This window comes from Lutra lutra, chromosome 2 (assembly GCF_902655055.1).
Source record: "Lutra lutra chromosome 2, mLutLut1.2, whole genome shotgun sequence".
Taxonomy (NCBI): Eukaryota; Metazoa; Chordata; class Mammalia; order Carnivora; family Mustelidae; genus Lutra; species Lutra lutra.
In genome coordinates, this window is record NC_062279.1 from 70,095,685 (window position 1) to 70,100,595 (window position 4,911).

Consider the following 4,911-nt stretch of genomic DNA (forward strand, 5'->3'; position numbering starts at 1 on the left):
GTAGTAAAATTAATTATATCTAAAAAATCAACTAAGGGACTTAGAAAATAAAAAATGCAAAATACGACATATACATAAAACATGGAAGAGGAGTAAAAATGTAGTGCTTTTATAATGTATTCAATCTTAAGCAGTCATCAACTTAATATAAACTACTCTATATTTAATATTTTATATATGAACCTCATGCCAACTGTAACCCCCAAACCTGTAATAGATTCACAAAAAATGAAGAGAAAGCAATCCAAGCATAATCCTAAGGAAAGTCACCAATCACAAGAGAAGAGAGCAGGAAAAGAAAGGAATAGAAAAGAGCTACAAGAATAACAAGAAAACAAGGATCTTTACAGAATGCTCAGTGAGACACGGAGGAACAGCAACTGCCTGAGCTGAGCCCAGCAACGTGCTCTTTCCCACTCCCCCACACCAGCCTTGGCCCTCTTGCTTGCTGTAGAAAATGGTGTAAGAAACACTTACTATGACGTTTTGGGGGTCAAACCCAATGTGATCCCAGAAGAATTGAAAAAGGCCTATAGGAAACTGGCCTTGAATTACTAACCTGATAAGAATCCAAATGAAAGAGAAAAGTTTAAACAGATTTCTCAAACTTACAAAGTACTCTCTGATGCAAAGAAAAAGGAATTATACAACAAAGGAGGCGAACAAGCAATTAAAGAAGGTGGAGCTGGTGGTGGTTTTGGCTCCCCATGGACATCTTTGATATGTTTTTTGGAAGAGGAGGAAGGATGCAGAGAGAAAGGAGAGGTAAAAATGTTGTGCATCACCTCTCAGAAACCTTAGAAGATTTATATAATGGTGCAACAAGAAAACTAGCTCTGCAAAAGAACGTGATTTGCAATAAATGTGAAGGCCGAGGTGGTAAGAAAGGAGCAGTCAAATGTCCCAATTGCCAAGGCACTTGAATGCATATAAGAATTCATCAGATAGGATCTGGAATGGTTCAGCAAATTCAGTCTCTGTTCATGGAGTGCCAGGGCCATGGGGAACAGATCAGTCCTAAAGATAGATGTAAAAGCTTCAATGAAAGGAAGATAGTTTGAGAGAAGAAGATTCTAGATGTTCATATTGACAAAGGCATGAAAGATGTCCAGAAGATAACATTCCATGGTGAAGGAGACCAAGAACCAGGACTGAAACCAGGAGATAATATCATTGTTTTAGATCAGAAGGATGATGCTATTTTTACACAACAAGGAGAAGACCTTTTCATATGTATGGACATATAGCTGGTTGAAGCACTGTGTGGTTTTCAAAAGCAAGTATCTACTCTTGACAACCGAACCATTGTCATCGCCTCTCATCCAGGTCAAATTGTCAAGCATGGAGATATCAAGTGTGTGTTAAATGAAGGCATGCCAGTTTATTGTACACCATATGAGAAGCGTTGCCTCATCATCAAATTTAAGGTAAACTTTCCTGAGAATGGCTTTCTCTCTCCTAATAAACTCTCTTTGCTGGAAAAACTCCTACCTGAGAGGAAGGAAGTAGAAGAGACTGATGAAATGGACCAGGTAGAACTGGTGGACTTTGATCCCAATCAGGAAAGATGGTGCCATTTCCATGGGGAATCATATGAGGATGATGAACATCATCCCAGGGGTGGTGCTCAGTGTCAGACCTCTCAATGGGGCCAGTGAATAACACTGCTAGCATTTTATATGCAGTAGTGAAAGAGTGAATGACTATAATCATAGCTCACTACTTGCTATTGTTCTTGTTTTAATATTCAACTATAGTAGTGTTTTAAAAGTTAAATGAAGAATAAACTCAAATATAAAAGCTCTGACTTTGCCCTGAATGTATGATGACTTCAGTGTACAAGACAAGTTTAATATTTGTAAAAACTACTTAAAAAAAAAACTCCCCTAGCATTTGTTAGACCATACCTTGTAATTAATTTCAGCTCTATGTATCTGAAACAGCTCAGACAGAAATGCTAGTTGTATGTATTGACTTCAGTATATGACTTTAAAACAGATTGTAACAAGAGACAATGAAGGACATTACATAATGATAAAGGGTTCTAACCAATGAGAGAATATAACAATTATAAATACCTATGCACCCAACATAGGCTCACCTACATACATAAAGTGAATATTAATAGACATACAGAGAGAAATTGACAGCAAAGAATAATAGTAGGGGATTTTAACACAGCATATATATCTGTGGATAGATCATCCACAAAAAGTCAGTAAGGAAACAGTGGCTTTGACCAAATGGACTTAAATATATACAGAAATTCTATCCAAAAATAGTAAAATGCACATTCTTTTCAAGTGCACATTACATTCTTCAGGATAGATCATGTTAGGCCACAAAACAAGTCTCAGTAAATTTAAGAAGATTGAAATCATATCAACCATCTTTTATGACCACAACAATATGAAACTAGAAACCAGCTATAAGAAGAAACTGAAAAAACATAAACAACGTGCTATTAAACAAATAATGGGCCAATGAAGAAATAAAAAAAGAAAAGAAAACATACAAGCAGACAAATGAAAATGAAACACAGTGCTCCAAAATCTTTGAGATGAAGTGAAAGCAGTTCTAAGATGAAATTTTATAGCAATACACACCTACTTCAAGAAACAAGAAGAAAACTCAAATAAACAATATAATATTATACCCAAAGGAACTAGAAAAGAAAAATAAAGCCCAAAGTTAATAGAAAGTAGGAAATTATGAAGATCAGAGTGGAAATAAATGAAATAGAGCTGAGAAAACAATAGGAAAGCTCAATGAAAGCAAAGGCTATTTCTTTGAAAAGGTAAACAAAATTGATAAACATGTAGCTAAACTCATCAGGAAAAAGAGAGTACTCAAATAAATAAGATCAGAAATCAACGAGGAGAAATAACAAGTGACACCACAGAAATACAAAGAATGATAAGAGACTAACTCAAAAAATTATATGCCAAAAAATTGGACAACATAGAAGAAATGGATAAATTCCTAGAAATATATAATCTTCCAAAACTGAATCAGGAAGAAATAGAAAATCTGAATAACTAATTCCTAGTAGCATTATTGAATTGGTACTAAATAAATAAATAAATAATAAATCCCAACAAACCAAAAATTCCAGGGCTAGATGGCTTCACAGGTGAATTCTACTAAACATTTATTTTTTTTTTAAAGATTTTATTTGTTTATTTGACAGAGAGAGATCACAAGTAGACAGAGGCAGGCAGAGAAAGAGAGAGAGAGAGAGAGGGAAGCAGGCTCCCTGCTGAGCAGAGAGCCCGATGCGGAACTCCATCCCAGGACCCTGAGATCATGACCTGAGCTGAAGGCAGCGGCTTAACCCACTGAGCCACCCAGGCGCCCCTCTACTAAACATTTAAAAAAAGGAATTCATACCTATTATTCTCAAATTATTACAGAAAGTAAAGGAGGAAGGAAAGCTTCCAGATATATTTTACAAGGCCAGAATTCAGAAAAAGACACTACGAAAAAAAAAATTACAGGCTAATATTGGATAAGCATAGATGCAAAAATCTTCAACAAAATATTAGCAAACTACATTCAACAATACAGTCAAAGGATCATTTGCCATGATCAAGTGGGATTTATTCCAGGAATAGAAGAATGGCTCCTTGTCTTCAAATCAATCAACATGATACATCACATTACAAAATGAAGGATAAAAACCTTATCATCTGAATAGATGACAAAAAAAGCATTTGACAGAATTCAACATCCATTCATGATAGAAACTCTCAACAAAATAGGTTTAGAGGGAATATACCTCAACATAAAAAAGGTCATATATTATAAACCCACAGCTAATATCATACTCAATGATGAAAAACTGAGAGCCTTTCCTCTAAGATCAGGTAAGATTAAGGATGTCCACTCTCACCACTTTTATTCAACATACTACTGGAAATCCTAGCCACAGCAGTTAGACAAGAAAAAGAAATAAATGCATCTAGATTGGAAAGGAAGAAATAAAACTGCTACTATTTGCAGAAGACATACCACATATAGAAAACCCTGAAGACCCCACCAAAAACTATCAGATTTAATAAATGAATTCAGTAAAGTTGCAGAATAGAGAGCCAATATACAGAAATGTGTTCATTTCTATACAATAATAATAAAGTAGCAGAAAGAGAATTTGAGAAGACAATCTCATTTATAATTACACCAAAAAGAATAAAATATCTTGGTATAAGTTTAACCAAGGTGAAAAACTTGTACTTTAACAACTATAAAACATTAATGAAAGAAATTGAAGAGGACACAAAGAAATGGAAAAATATACCATTTTCATGGGTTGAAGAATTAATTTTGTTAAAATGTTCAGATTACTCAAAGCAACTTACACATTCAAAGCAATCCTTATCAAAATATGATTTTTTTTCAACTAAATAGGACAAATAATCCTAAAATTTTTATGGAATCACCAAAAAAAAAAAAAAGCCCAAACCCAAATAGACAAAACAATCTTGTGAAAGAACAACAAACCTGGAGGTATCATAATCCCAGATTTCAAGATACACTACAAAGCTTGCAATCAAAATAGTGTTGTATTAGCATAAAAATAGACACATAAATCAATGGAACAGAATAGAGAGCCCAGAGGGGTTCCTGAATGGCTCAGTAGGTTAGGTGTCTGACTCTTTTATTTTTAATAATTTTAAAATTTTTTTATAAACATATAATGTATTATTAGCCCCAGTGGTGTCTGACTCTTGATCTCAGCTCAAGGTCATTATTTGAAGACCTAAACTGAAACAAAACAACAACAACAAGAACAATAATAGCAGCAGCAACAACAACAAAACATATCTTCAAAGGAAACTCCAGGTTCAGATTGCATAACAGAATAATTCTATCAACATATAATAAAGAAATAATACTAATTCTTCATAGACA

The 4,911-nt window shown here is 34.2% G+C and overlaps 1 pseudogene; it reads left to right on the top strand.

Annotated features, from left to right (window-relative positions):
- Positions 1-243: 243 nt before the first annotated feature.
- On the top strand, positions 244-1,807 carry LOC125094223 (dnaJ homolog subfamily A member 1-like; annotated as a pseudogene).
- The last annotated feature ends 3,104 nt before the right edge of the window (positions 1,808-4,911 follow it).